Here is a 16,034-nt window from a genome sequence, read left to right as displayed (position 1 = left end):
TTGTGCTGGGTTGTGCCTCGCTGGGAGTTGAGGCTCGGCTCGGTGTGCCGGTGGTTCATACACATCCACGCACACACAAGATGCGCACAGGCTCTTCAAATACAAAACCATCAGTCTGTGCCCTCCACCCCTCTGCAGCAGAGTATCTGGTTAGCTCTTTGTGCCTTAATGCAGACAAATAGCTTTCAGAGTGGGGGGCATCTAACTTGGTGGGCACATCGGCCCTTCACCATGGCAGGCAGGGGAGGGGGGTAGTAATATAAAGTGGCTTATTGCCAATTCATTACCATCACAAAAATCTTATCACCTTTTCAAACAGGGCAAGGAAGAAGAAGTAGTTATTGGATTTACATCCTGCCATCCACTCCGAATTTCACAATCTTCTTTATCTCCCTCCCCCACAACAGACACTCTGTGAGGTGGGTGGGGCTGAGAGGGCTCTCACAGCAGCTGCCCTTTCGAGGACAACCTCTGCCAGAGCTATGGCTGGCCCAAGGCCATTCCAGCAGCTGCAAGTGGAGGACTGGGGAATCAAACCCCGTTCTCCCAGATAAGAGTCCGCGCACTTAACTACACCAAGTCCCTGTTTTTATTCTTCTTCCTTCCATCAACCTATTTTAGCTCTCACCAGAAATGGGACTTTCGGCACAGATCAGATCAGGCGTTTAAAAATACTTTGAAATCCTTAGAGGCGATTATAATAGCCCAGAATCAGTGAGTTTTCCGTTGAGATTTTCAAAATCAAGATCCAAGAAAAATTTCCCAAACAGAAAAGACAAATAAACCCAAGTCCCTTTCCCCAGGAGCAGACAGGCTTGGATCCAGCAATGCACAAGTGGAAATCTAAACAGATTGCACACACTTCTGCTTGTGCAACATCGGATGCTTTCCTTCCTATATGGTGCAGCACCCGAAATTAGTTGGATGAGATCTTACAGGAATGCAAGTGGCTTTTAGGGTTGCCAGCTCCGCCTTGAGAAATACCTGGAGATTTGGAGGTGGAGCCTGGGGTGGGTGGGATTTGGGGATGGCAGGGACATTAATGTTTTGTAGAAAAATAGGTGGCCGAGCTCATTAGCATATCTCATTAGCATATGCTGCCCCCCCAGCCAAAAGCAACCCAATGCAAGAAAGGAGAGCCCCGGGTGAGCGAGGCCTGCTTGGGCTGGCTAGAGATCCAGCCAGCCCAAGCAGGCCTCACTTGCCTGGGGCTCTCCTGGGCTGCCCTCCCCCCAGTCAAAAGGCCAGCAAGCCACCCACCACCCAAAATCACATAAGAAGTGGAGAAAGGGTAGCGCAGGCTTCTCCAGGGGTTAATGAGGGCTGCCGGGGGTGTGGCAAAGCCCCTGGTGGCTGGCTGGCTGCCCGCTCTCCTAATCCAGGGATTGTTATGCAGCTGCACCTACTATTCAGTGGACAAGGTAGGTAGGTGGGGAGAAAGAGGGGGAACCAATAGAAAGGTCCAGGAGCTGCGTTCCTGTTAGCTCCTGCTGAATCTGAGGCCTGAGTATAACGCCATAGAGCAGGGGTGGCCAACGGTAGCTCTCCAGATGTTTTTTGTCTACAACTCCCATCAGCCCCAGCCATTGGCCATGCTGGCCGGGGCTGATGGGAGCTGTAGGCAAAAAACATCTGGAGAGCTACCATTGGCCATCCCTGCCAGAGAGTCCACCTTCCAAAACAGCCATTATCTCCAGGGGAACTGATCTCTGCCACCTGGAGATCAGTTGTAATCCCAGGAGATCTCCAGCTGCCCCCTGGAGGCCTGCAACCCAATGAGAATAAAGAAAACTTGGTAAAAGCAACACGTGGAATTGGTAATTGGTAAAGAAAACACAGCAAGCCTCCGTGCAGCCTTGGCCTCGACAAAGAATATGCAACACTTAAGGGAATTATTATCTTAATTCATTACCAAAAGTTAGATTCATACAATAGCACCCATACAATAGGAACAATATTTCTCCCCATCAAAGAACAGGCAGTCCCAATGTAAAATTTCCAGTGAATCATATAGAACTCAGTCTTTTCATAGAAAGGGATTTTCTGTTCCTGCAAGTGTATTCCAAAATTATGAATCCAATTCAAAGTTGAAATATGTTCAGCTTGTTTGGTTGGAGGAGCAAATTTTCTGAGTGAAGAAGCTTATTGCAATTGTGAGCATTCTTGCCTGTAATTAATCTTGTCTATGGAAAGCTTGGAAAAAGCATTAGTGAAACAGGGCATGGAGTACTGAATTCTTGCTGCTACAACCCTAAAGGTAAAGGTAGTCCCCTGTGCAAGCACTAGTCATTTCCAACTCTGGGGTGACGTCGCATCACGACGTTTTCACGGCAGACTTTTTACGGGGTGGTTTGCCATTGCCTTCCCCAGTCATCTACTGTAGTGTATCGGACTCAGCGCAAGCGCCGCGCGACCCGAGCCACCCTCGGGTCGCCGTGCGCAGCGCGGGAAAAGCCACTGCCAATCCTGACCAAGGGCGGGAAGTTTGACTGGCCAGGATTGGGCTGGCCAGCGAAGGGGATGTTCCGGGAGGCATGTATATATTAGCGGACCCGGCCGCGTGTTCTGAGTTGCGTGTGATGTACTAGCCAATAAAGACCTATGCCTTCACCACGTCTCGTCTCCCAGTACATTACACTGGCGACGAGGATGGGATCTAGATAGGTCCGGCCGCCCCGAGGGGAACCTGACCGGGCCGGAGACGAGGAAGGCGTGAGACCGCAGGATCGCACAGCCCGCCGCCACCATGGCGAACTCTACAGTAACGACGGGCCATCTTGCGGAATTCAACCCGGAGCACCCCGAGAGATGGGAGACCTACACAGAAAGGGTCGAGTGCTACCTGCGGGCGAACCTGATCGAAGATGACGACAGGAAGAGAGACGTCCTGCTGAGCGTCTGTGGAGAAGAAACTTTCGAGATCGCAAGAGGCCTCTCCGCTCCAGCTAAGCTGACCGAGAGGACCTACCGGGAAGTCGTGAGACTCCTCACGGGCCACTTTTCGCCCCAACCGTCCATCGTCGCCCGCCGATTCCTCTTCCACAAGAGGGACCAAAAGTCGGGGGAGACAGCGGCGGTCTACCTGGCGGCCCTGCGACAGATCGCCGGGAACTGCAATTTTGACAAAAGGGACGAAGCCCTGAGGGACCGTTTCGTCTGGGGCCTCCGAGACGAACGACTGCAGCAGAAGCTCTTCGCTAAGGAGGAGCTCACGCTACAACAAGCCTTCAACGAGGCGACGGCGTTCGAGAGGGCCACCAAGGCGTTCGGCCAGCCACGCGGCGAAGCAGTCCACCAAGGGGAAACAGAGCTGGAAGACCGAGCAGAGGAAGAAGCGTTTCAGCTCCGGAGGCCTCAGAGAACGGACACACGGGCCCCCGCGAGACAACGAGCGACGGAGAGGGCCACCGCCACCACCGGTTCCAGGTGCGCCAGCTGCGGCGACCCCCACGAGCGACGGGACTGCCCGTACCGCAACCTGGACTGCCGCAGCTGCGGAAAGACAGGCCACATCGCCCGGGCTTGCCGGGCCAAGAACAGCCGCCGCCAACCGTCAGCGCATCACGACTCCCTGGACACACACACGACGGCATCCACCAGTCTGCAGGTATTGAACTTGCCCCTCTCGGCCCCAGACAAGGTCAAAATGTCGGTCCTAATCGAGGGCGCCCCCTGCATCATGGAAGTAGACTCGGGTTCCTCCATCTCTATCATTTCGGAGGAAGCCCTCAAGAAACTATGTCCCCGCCGCCGCATCCAAACGAGGCCAGCGGACTTCGTACTGAGGGACTTTCAGAAGAACCCAGTACACATCGTGGGGTGGGCCCGGGTGCATGTAGAAAGAGGGGGTTTTAGGGGGCCCCTAGACATCCTAGTGGTCAAGCGCCAACTGACCACACTTCTCGGGTTGGCGTGGTTCAATCCACTGGGGATCCAGCTGGTGGGGGTGGACCAATTGCAGGCCAGCAATTTCGACGGGGTCTGCCGGGAGTTCCCCGAGGTCTTCGACGGGTCCTTGGGGAGCTACAAGGGTCCGCCCATCACCTTACCGATAGACCCAATGGTCAGGCCCATAAGGCTTAAAGCGAGGCGCGTCCCGTTCGCCCTTAAGCCTAAAATAGAGGCAGAACTGGACCGCCTAACAGCCCAGGGCGTCCTAGAACCTGTAACGTATGCGGAATGGGAGACCCCCATAGTAACGCCAGTCAAACCCAACGGGGAGGTTAGGATCTGCGCCGACTACAAGTGCACGATCAATAAGGCGCTGCAAGACAACCCCTACCCAGTCCCGGTGGTTAGCCACGTCCTAGCAGCACTAGCCGGGGCGAGGGTTTTTGGAAAGCTGGACTTAGCACAAGCATACCAGCAACTGCCGGTCGACGCTAAGACAGCGGAGGCGCAGACGATCGTGACCCACAGGGGCGCGTTCAGGGTTAAACGGCTGCAGTTCGGGGTCAGTGTAGCTCCGGGGATATTCCAGAGCATAATGGACTCTCTCTTGAAAGGGATCCCCGGAGTTCAACCCTTCTTTGACGACGTTTTAATCGCCGCCCCCACCGAAGGAGAGTTCAGCTGCCGCCTGCGAGAGGTCCTCAGACGGTTCCAAGCGGCGGGGCTGCGAGTCAAAAAGGAGAAATGTTTGTTGGGTGTTCCGCGAGTGGAGTTCCTGGGGTTCGCCGTGGACGCGGCTGGAATTCACCCGACGGCGGACAAGACCAGGGCCATAGTCCAGGCCCCTGCCCCCAAATGCAAGGCAGAACTACAGAGTTTTTTAGGATTATTGAACTTTTATCATGCATTCCTGCCACACAAAGCCGCCGTGGCGGAACCGTTGCACCGCTTGTTAGATAAACAGGCCCCGTGGGTCTGGGGTAAACGCCAAGCCGCGGCGTTCCAGGCAGTGAAAGACCTCTTGGTCTCTAACGCGGTACTTCATCACTACGATGAAAACCTACCCCTGATCCTGGCTTGCGACGCCTCCCCCTACGGAGTAGGAGCGGTCTTAGGGCACCAACTCCCGGACGGGAGAGAGGCGCCGATCGCTTACTACTCCCGGACTCTGTCCCCTGCCGAGCGGAACTACGCCCAGATCGATAAGGAGGCCCTGGCGATCGTGGCGGGGGTGCAAAAGTTCAATGACTACCTCTACGGTAGGCGTTTCACCATCGCCACTGACCACAAGCCGCTCCTCGGCCTCCTAGCCCCCGATCGTCAGACCCCCCAGATTCTGTCTCAGAGGGTTTTAAGGTGGAACCAGTTCCTGAATTCATACACTTACGCTCTGATACACCGCCCCGGTAAAGCAATGGGTCACGCAGATGCCCTCAGCCGCCTGCCGCTACCCACAACGGACCCAGATCCCGCCCCGGCACACGGGGTGATGCTCATTGAGTCGCTCCCCGAGCGCCCACTGCACGCGGACGAGGTGGCTCGGGCGACTGGGAGAGACCGCATCCTCGCACGGGTCAGGGACTGGGTGGGAAGGGGGTGGCCCTCGGGCAAGGTGGAAGAAGCATTTCGGCCGTTCGCGTCCAGGAAGGACGAGCTATCGACACACAAGGGGTGCATACTCTGGGGGAGCCGGGTGGTGGTGCCCCCCCCCCTGCGCAGACAGGTATTGGAGGATCTCCACGAGACCCACCCGGGCATCGTGAGAATGAAAGCCCTGGCCCGGAGCTACGTGTGGTGGCCGGGCATGGATGAGGAAATAGAGGGGTGGGTAAGAAGGTGCCAACCATGCCAGGAGTCCAGACCCAATCCGCCGTCCGCCCCGGTCCACAGGTGGGAGTCGAACGGGCGGCCGTGGTCCCGCCTCCATGTGGATTTCGCGGGGCCGTATCAGGGCCAGATCTTCTTTATACTTGTGGACGCATATACAAAATGGCTAGAGGTAATCCCGGTGGCCTCGACCTCCACCGCAGCAGCAGTCAGGGCGCTCAGAAGGGTCCTCTGCACACACGGGATCCCTGACACCCTGGTGACGGACAACGGCACGGCATTCACCTCCCGGGAATTCCGGGAGTTCACCGACCGGTACCTCATAAGGCACATAAGGTCCGCCCCATTCCATCCAGCCACCAACGGCCAGGCGGAGCGCATGGTGCGGACCACCAAAGAGGCCCTTGGCCGTATAGTACATGGGGATTGGGACCACCGCCTCTCAGCATTCCTGTTCCACAACAGGATCACCCCAAACCCTGTAACCGGTTTCAGCCCCGCAGAACTGCTCATGGGGAGGAAACTGACCACTCGTCTTGATAGGCTACACCCGGACCGGGCGCCGGATGTCCGCGGGTCCCCCGAGGTCCGGGAAGCAGTGAGAGGATTCTTTCCGGGCGACCCAGTGTATGCGAAAAACTTCGCAAGCGGCCCCGAGTGGTTGGCGGGAAGGGTTCTGAGGGTAACAGGCTCCCGGTCATACGAGGTAACCACCGCCGGAGGCCAGGTGCTGAGGCGGCACATCGACCAGCTGCGCCGCCGCACCCTACCCGAGGAGGCAGAAGAGGCAGAGAGTAGGGAACCGCCAGCAACGGAACCGCCAGAAGGGGCCCCGCCAATACAGGAGCTACCCACGTACGAGGCCCCGGCAGCCGCGGGACCAGAACCGGAGCCAGCACCCGACCCGGGCCGGCAACAGCCAGAAACGGCGCCACCCACGTTGGGATCGGGCCCCACACCAACGGCAACCCCGAGGAGATCAACACGGGAACGCAGGACGCCAGCGTACCTACAGGACTATGTAGTTTAAACTAGGAGGGGAGGAGTGTAGTGTATCGGACTCAGCGCAAGCGCCGCGCGACCCGAGCCACCCTCGGGTCGCCGTGCGCAGCGCGGGAAAAGCCACTGCCAATCCTGACCAAGGGCGGGAAGTTTGACTGGCCAGGATTGGGCTGGCCAGCGAAGGGGATGTTCCGGGAGGCATGTATATATTAGCGGACCCGGCCGCGTGTTCTGAGTTGCGTGTGATGTACTAGCCAATAAAGACCTATGCCTTCACCACGTCTCGTCTCCCAGTACATTACATCTACCCTTTCCCCCCAGCAAGCTGGGGACTCGTTTTACCAACCTCGGAAGGATGGAAGGCTGAGTCAACCTTGAGCCGGCTACCTGAAACCAGCTTCCATGGGGATCAAACTCAGGTCGTGAGCAGAGAGTTCAGACTGCAGTACTGCAGCTTTTACCACTCTGCGCCACGATGCAACAACCCTAGCTGAGGATAAAATAAGTTTGACTTAGGGCAAGCAGTGACCACGAATTTTGTGCTGGATGCAGCCCACCATCTAAAAATGACATGGATTTTATGAAAGATAGGGTCATTGCAGTTGATAGGACCATGGCAGCTGGATGGGATCTAGGTATCTTGGGCAGTACACCCCTAAATGCCAGATGCAGCAGCAGGAAAAGTTTTTTGCTCCTGCTTCCAAGTACACCTCAGAGGGCGTAATGAGGAATAGGATGCTGGACTAGACCAGGGGTGGCCAAACTTGTTTAATGTAAGAGCCACACAGAATAAATGCGAGATGAAGGAAGGAAGGAAGGAAGGAAGGAAGGAAGGAAGGAAGGAAGGAAGGAAGGAAGGAAGGAAGGAAGGAAGGAAGGAAGGAAGGAAGGAAGGAAGGAAGGAAGGAAGGAAGGAAGGAAGGAAAGAAAATAGATGAGGAAGGGAGGGAGAGGTGGGAAGAAAGCAACTGACTTTAAATGCATTCTCCAGGCTGCCAGCTGGTTTCGCTTGGCGTAGTGATTTAAAGAGAGAAATGCCTTCTCCAAGCCAGCTGGCGGGGCAGTAGGGGCTTGGAGAGCCACACAATATGTGTGAAAGGGCCACATGTGGCTCCTGAGCCACCGTTTGGCCACCCCTGGACTACATGAACGATCAATCTCATCACCTAAGGAAGTTCTTTTCTTTTTGTCGGAATGGGGAGACACAAGAAAGGGAGGAGGAATACAGAACAGCTTCCAGATTTTTCTCGCCAATTGCAAGGGTTAGAAATATTTTATCACTCTACACTTCTGATTTCCAGAGGATGGGCTCTATTATTACACTCTTAGATTTTGGTAACTTACCGTTCATCTCAGCTGTCATGGATGCTCTTCGATTCTTCTAGAAGCACCTTTTTGCCTTTGCATTACTTCTTTAACTGAAGGCAGGACAGACAGATCTTTGCCTGCTTTCCCAGTTCTGCCTCTGCCAAGGTGAATTCCCAAACTATGAACAAACCATCAGAATGGGAGGCAGGTGGTAACCCAGAGTTGCAGTTCTGCTTGTTCTGAAATCCAAAAAAGAGATCACTTCAGACCATTTTAGAAATTACCTCTGTGCATACCAGCAGCCTCTCAATGGCGTATAGATCCTACTAAAATGTGTTGTCTGGTCAAAGTGTTGTTTGAACAGGGAGAATGTAAATATTTGGCATCCTTATATAGTTTGAATATGGTTTTTCAGAGTTCTGATTCATGAGTTTTAGAGATGCAAAGGGTAAAGAGTTGTTTTTGACTCTGGGGACGTTGCTTTCACAACGTTTTTATGGCAGACTTTTTACAGGGTGGTTTGCCATTTCCTTTCTCATTCTACACTTTCCCCCCAGCAAGCTGGGCACTCATTTGACCGAACTTGAAATGATGGAAGGCTGAGTCAACCTGGGGCCGGCTACCTGAACCAGCTTCCGCTGAGATTTAACTCAGGTTGTGAGCAGAGGGCTCCGACTGCAGTACTGCAGCTTTACCACTCTGTGCCATGGGGCTCTTCAGAGATGTACATGCTTGAAATGTTTGGCATGTCATGATGGGGTTTTAACTAAGGTGGGCCCATCCATCCCAACACTCTGTCACACAGTGGCCAAAAACCAGGTGCCATCAGGAGGTCCACCACTGGGGCCAGAACTCCAGAAGCCCTCTCACTGTGGCCCCCCAAGCACCAAGAGGACAACATCAGACATAAGAGAATGTAAGAGAAGCCATGTTGGATCAGGCCAATGGCCCATCCAGTCCAACACTCCATGTCACAAGGTGGCCAAAACAGGTGCCATCAGGAGGTCCATCAGTGGGGACAGGACACTACAAGCCTTCCCAGTGTGCCCCCCCCCCAAGCATCAAGAAGACAGAACATCAGATATAAGAGAATGTAAGAGAAGCCATGTTGAATCAGGCCAATGGCTCATCCAGTCCATGTCATACAGTGGCCAAAAACCAGGTGCCATCAGGAGGTCCATCTGAAGTCATTGGTAGGGATGGGCACAGAACGCAAAAAGGTAGTTCATTGCATTTTGTGATTTGTTTGATTTCTGTCCTGGTTCAAGTATCATTGGTTTTGGAGGTGTCAAACTCACTGGGAGTCTTCAGCAGGCTCTCCTCCATCCACCCTCCAAGTTTGACAAAGACTGGATTTGGAACGTTCAAGTTATAGCCCCCCAAAGCAGGTGCCACCAGGAAAGCTCAGCTTCAGCTCTCACTGACAACTCTTTGTGCAGTAGAATGGGAGTTCCGTGATTGGCTCCCAGAGCTGCCAATCAAGCTATGAACAACTGCTATGGGTATTTGTAGGGCTTTGGGCCCAGCAATTGATTGAATCAGCGGCAGGCTGTATGGGGAAATGAACAAAACAAATGAATCACCATGGTCAGAGGCAGTTCAAAATGATCCATGAATTGGCCCAATCCGTGCATGAATTGTGATTTGTGGTTCAGTTTGTGCCCATGCCTAGTCACTGGTATTTACTTCGAACCAGGGGTTGAATTCTAGCAGGAGCTCATTTGCATATTAGGCCCCCCCCCAATGCAGCAAATCCCCCAAGAGCTTACAAGGCTCTTTTTTGTAAGCTCTTGGAGGATTGGCTACATCAGGGGGTGTGGCCTAATATGCAAAGGAGCCCCTGCTAGAATTCCACCCTGGCTTCTGACTAAAACGTGCCAGAATGGGGCTGCATTATCCTCCTCTGCTCTTAATTCTCCTGGAATAGGCAGATCCAGGTATGCACTGATGTGTCCAGATCAGATAAGGACCAAAGAGGGACAGAAGTCTTGGCCCAAGCTGGGCCAGATGAAAGGCAGGGAGAGAATCCCTCTTTGGGGACAAAGAAACAAATCAACTCAATCAAGTCCAGCAGAGTTTGCATGGGGACAAAAGATCAAGACCCATCATCTGGCTCACGAGCAGAGGGAAATGGGTGTGTAGATTCTGCACCAGGGGTTTCCAACCTTTTTGACACCAGGGACTGGTTTTGTGGCAAACAATTTTTCCATGGACCGCGGTGTGTGTGTGTGTGTGTAGGTGGGATGGTTTTCGAGATGATACAATTGTGCACTTTATTTCTAAAGTGTTTGGTGTGGTGGTGAAGTGCGTGGACTCTTATCAGGGAGAACTGGGTTTGATTCCCCACTCCTCCACCTGCAGCTGCTGGAATGGCCTTGGGTCAGCCATAGCTTCTCACAGAGTTGTCCTTGAAAGGGCAGCTGCTGTGAGAGCCCTCTCAGCCCCAACCACGTCACAGGGTGTCTGTTGCAGGGCGGGGAAGGAGATTGTGAGCCACTCTGAAACTCTGAAATTCGGAGTGGAGGGTAGGATATAAATCCGACGTCATCTTTTTCTTCCAGTTCTTATTACTACATTGTAATATATAATGAAATAATTATACAGCTCACGGTCCGGTTGCTAACAGGCCACGGACCAGTACCGGTCCAAGGACTGCGGTTGGGGACCCGTGCTCTACACAATCCACCTGTGCTGTGGTTTACCAGCAAAGGGAATCTTTGTTAGGGAGTCTCCGGTATGGCTTCTGACTGGGCTGTTGGTTATTTTTGGGAACCCCATATAAGCCGACCTTCTCCCAGGAAGTTGCAGTTCTGAAAAAGAGGATGAAGGATCTCAAGGAATCTGTACTCTTCCCAAACAGCCCTTCCCAGAGTTCCTTGTGGAGAGTCACAAAGGGTTGAATTTGTATTAAATAAGCTTGCCACCCGATTGATTGATTTATTTTAAGTGTTTGCACAAATTCATGTTGATTAAAAATCAACATATATTTGCTTATGAATAAAGCGGTCAGTGTTTAAGGATAAAACCATCCTTTTCCCTTGAAAGGTGGAATGTGTATGCATATAAAGTGGGGGAAACCTCTTCCAAAATAGCATTTGCTATTTTTATAAGAATTTGTAATAAAAAGAATACACATTTTTAAATCTGTCTGTCTGTCTGCCTGCCTGTCTATCTATCTAAAAGGGTCTAGACAGGTAGGCATGAAAAACCTCATCTTTAGACCCTGGAGAGCCACTGCCTGTCTGAGTAGACAATACTGACTTCGATGGACCATGGGTCTGATTCAGTATAAGGCAGCTACATTTGTTCATATGTTCATCCATCTATCTATCACTGCAGAGTTTTTAAAGATGATGATGATATTGGATTTATATCCCACCTTCCACTCCAAATCTCAGAGTCTCAGAATGGTTCACAATCTCCTTTACCTTCTTCCCCCACAACAGACACCTGTGAGGTAGGAGGGGCTGCGAGAGCTCTCCCTTAAGCTGCCCTTTCAAGGACAACTCTTGTGAGAGCTATGGCTGACCCAAGGCCATTCCAGCAGCTGCAAGTGGAGGAGTGGGGCATCAAACCCAGTTCTCCCAGATAAGAGTCTGCACACTTAACCACTACACCAAACCGGCTCTCAAGGTTTTTAACTGATTCATCTAACAGACTAAGGATTGCAGTTTTGCATCAAATTAATACCAGTGGGTTGGATCCAGACTAAATTGGCTATTTCCACCGATTGCTCCTTCCTGTTGCATGTCGTTTCTTAGAGCTGCCTATTCCCCCCCACCTTCCGTAGCAGCATTTCTTGGAGGTCGGTAGGCTGTGATGGGAGGGAAGAGGCAGGAATGTTCTGCTCTGCTGATGGAAATTTGTCTGGATCCGACTCACCTTCTAGTGCAAATATGTCTGAAGCTCTTGGGAGGGAGGCACGATCCAGCTTCAGCCCAGAGTAGGTATTCTCAGTAGAACCCACATTGCCAATATAGAATGAGAGAAATGCAAACAGCTGCCGGCAAGCAACGAGACAGGAAGAGGGAACTGGCAACAGGAAGCCATTCCATGCCAAGTTAACTTGAGCTTTGGACGCAAAGCAGAAGGAGAATTGAGGAGGAAATGGTTATGGGTAAGGCAGCTTTGCGAAAGCTAAAGGGGTAGAGAGGGGTGGTGATGGGACTCAACAGAAGACAGCTGAGAGAGCAAATCGTCTTTAGAACTAAGGGTGTATTGCATTGTCTTACAGGGGAGATATCTCTGAGTACCTTTATGTGATAGACTGTACCTGTGGAGCGAATGTTCCTGACTCAATTCAGCATATCATGATCTCCGTAAGCTTTCTTTGCAAGCTTTCTTTGTCCCCAGATCCATCTACTCTGCCACCCTGTCATTATTTACTGAATGACACTGAGTGGGAGGTTACTGAGGCTGTGGCAAAATTTTTGGCTGATATTCTTAAATATAAATCTGATCTTGTATAAATGCAACTGTAATCTCTGTTTCTTGTTCATTTAATCTCCTATATTTAACTTTTTACATTCTGTGTTCTCTTATATACAATTGTTATGCCATTAAAGGTTTAGAATTCGATTTGTACTGCAATAATAAGGGAAACTGTTCTCAGTTTTTGGGACTAAGAGCTCACTGGGAAGAAGAAGAAGGTGGAGGAGGAGGAGAGGAGGAGGGAAGGAGTTGGAGTTATACCTTCACTTGGAGTCTCAGAACAGCTCACAATCTCCTTCTCCTTCCCTTTGAAATTGGCATAACAATTGCAAATAAGAGTACACAGAGAGCCAGTTTGGTGTAGGGGTTAAGTGTGCAGACTCTTATCTGGGAGAACCGGGTTTGATTCCCCACTCCTCCACTTGCACCTGCTGGAATGGCCTTGGGCTAGCCAGCCATAGCTCTGGCAGAAGTGGTTCTTGAAAGGGCAGCTGCTACGAGAGCCCTCTCAGCTCCACCCACCTCACAGGGTGTCGGTTGTGGGGGAAGAAGATAAAGGAGATTGTGAGCTGCTCTGAGACTCTGAGATTTGGAGTGGAGGGCAGGATATAAATCCAATGTCGTCTTCTTCTTCTCCCTACAACAGACCCCCTGTGAGGTAGGTGGAGCTGAGAGAGCTCTTTCAACAAGTGCTCTTCAGAGAGCAGCTCTGAGAGACCTTGTGACTGACCCGATGTCACCCAGTTGGCTGCAATGGTCTAAGACCAGAGAACCAAAAAGCCATCTCCTTAAAAACACACCACCACCACCACCCACCTTAGAGATGACCCCATTTTCCTGTTGCTGCGGTGACAATATCACTAGGCAGTTTCAAAACTTTTGGAATGGTGAAGGTCTTGCAAATACACCAAGACTGACCGAACTTGCACTTCTAATGTTCTCCAAGATACCACAGTCTTCCAAATGGAAGAAGGGTTGGATACACACACATAAAAAGCCAAAACATTGTGGCTTCAACACACACACACACACACACACAAAAGCCAGTTGAGCAAACTAGTATTTTGTTTGCACCTTATAAATGAAGTGTGAATTGCTAGGAACGATCATCCCAGTTTTTGCAACTGCTGAAGCATTCGGTGGCCACAAGCAAGAAGGTGGCTCACATCTGCTGCCGCCTGAGGACAAGAAGCCAAGTTATCTGAAGGTCAGTGCCTCATTGCAGATTTCTGCTATTCATAAGCCACCGACAACCCACGTTTAGGGTGTTTGGGGTGGCGTTCAAACCACCATGGTCAACACACCAAGCCAAACTTTCTCAGACAGGCTTGCCATGGTCTGTACGGGGCTGGCACAGGCTGAGTTCCCTCCTCTGAGAGCCAGTTTGGTGTAGTGGTTAAGTGCGCGGACTCTTATCTGGGAGAACCAGGTTTGATTCCCCCCTCCTCCACTTCCACCTGCTGGAATGGCCTTAGATCAGCCATAGCTCTTGTAGGAGTTGTCCTTGAAAGAGCAGCAGCTGCTGTAAGAGCTCTCTGAGCCCCACCTACTTCACAGGATGTCTGTTGTGGGGGAGGAGGATAAAGGAGATTGTAAGCCACTCTGAGACTCTGATTCAGAGAGAAGGGCGGGGTATAAATCTACGGTCTTCTGCTTCTGCTTCTCCATTGTCTATCTTGGTCATGGAAACAGGCCCTACTATACTGAGGGTTGACTCCAGATCAGGAGCTCCAAGTCAAGTCATAAGTGTGAGCTGGCCATGAGCACAAAATTCAACCCTTGCCGGTCTTCCGAGGTGCAAATTTTGGATCCTATGACACAGGAACTCGAGTTACCACCTGAAGGAAAGTTCAAAGAAAAGTTGTAATTTCCTGCTGAGCAATTGCTAGGAACACTAATTGTTCTCATACACCTGGTGGGGTTTCTTTTGTGCTTTCCACACATCCCTCAGCTCCACACAAAATTTCCCCTAAAGCTCAATGCAAGGGCAGATTGGAGGCTTAGGGAGAAATTTTGTAGAAAGCCAAGAGTTTTCATAAGATGACTGGAATTTCCTGGAGAAGGCTGAGACTCTGCCTTCCTAAAGAATGGTCTTTGTGGATCTGTACTAGGACAGTCTAGCTCAACATTCCATTTCTTGTTGTCTCAGAGAACACCCTAGCAGAGGAAGAAGTAGACATCTGGAGATGTGTGCTGAAAGCTTGTTGACTTGGAGAAGGCTGCTTGTTCCCTCCACATCTGGAAAGCTTCTGCATACATCATCATGACATTGTGTTAATGAAGACATTTTGGACTTTCAGAAGGTCTCCCATCTTTTTCAAGAGCATGGGCTTTGGGGTTCAGAGATGCAGAAGAAAACCAAGAGAACACAAGAGAATCCATGTTGGATCAGGCCAGTGGCCCATCCAGTCCAACACTCTGTGCCACACAGTGGCCAAAAAACCAGGCCCATCAGGAGGTCCATCGGTGGGAACAGGACACTAGAAGCCCTCCCATTGTGGCCCCCCCCTCAAGCACCAAGAATACCTCAGATAGAGAGTTCCAACAATAGCCACTGACGGACCTCTGATCCATCAGAGATGACGCACTCCTCATGGTTTGCTTTAAGGAGCGACCATCAACCAGAAGACTGTGGTCTACAGAACCCACTAGGTTTAAGAACGAAGTTGGAACCAAAGTCCTCAAATGTTATTACCTGAGAAAATGGTGCTAAGGTCACACACAAGTCTCAGAGAGAGCTACAGAAGCAATCATATTGCATGGACAGAAACTCCTTGAAGCACAGGTGTTTGCTTCTGATTTAGCTTTCCAATGTAGAGGAAACGGTGTACAGGATTTAGAGTCAGGGCATGGAGAGCAATGTAAGAAGGTCTCCTGAGAACGGAGTGCTCTTCTCCTTCAAAGACAAAAGGCTTAATTCAGTCCCCCACACGTGTCCAAATGTCCACCTCTGAACCACGATCCTGGCACCTCCTTTACTGAGGTGGTGGCACAGAGGACCTTCTCTTACACCCAACTGGAGCATGGGACGTGCGCAAATGACCTACCGAAGTGCTCCCGCTTTCTTCGAGCCTGGAGGCTGCTTCGGGGAGGAGGGGGGGAGGCAAAACGGTGAGCTTGCCAGTTTCTCCCCGGGTCCACCGAGAGGTGTCTGTAGGGCTCGTCTCACAGAATGTCAGAGTGCATGTGCTCGCCGAGATGCCCTCTCAGAACTCATCAACCCCGCTGTCACGCAGCCCGCTGCAAATCGGGAGTGACAGCTGTCTCCGCACGCACCATCCATCTGTGGCAAATGTGTCAGTTAGCTGAACACTCCCGAGGAAACTGTTACAGAGTACGGGAATGAGAAGGAGAAGAAGAATGACAAAACAAGAAGCAACAGGGGGGGCCTGGTGGACGGACCACAACTAGCTTGCCGTTCTCTTGGGACGGCGTCTGATCGTACGAAGGAGGTGGACAGGCCAAGGACATTTAATGATAGCTAGACTGATATCCTTGTCCCACTTCATGGACGATGGTTTGGCCACCAGGCTATTAATTTCACATAGAAGGAAGGACATGGTTGAGCAGTGAGC

The sequence above is a fragment of the Heteronotia binoei genome, chromosome 20, assembly GCF_032191835.1.
Source record: "Heteronotia binoei isolate CCM8104 ecotype False Entrance Well chromosome 20, APGP_CSIRO_Hbin_v1, whole genome shotgun sequence".
Taxonomy (NCBI): Eukaryota; Metazoa; Chordata; class Lepidosauria; order Squamata; family Gekkonidae; genus Heteronotia; species Heteronotia binoei.
This window is presented reverse-complemented; position numbering follows the sequence as displayed.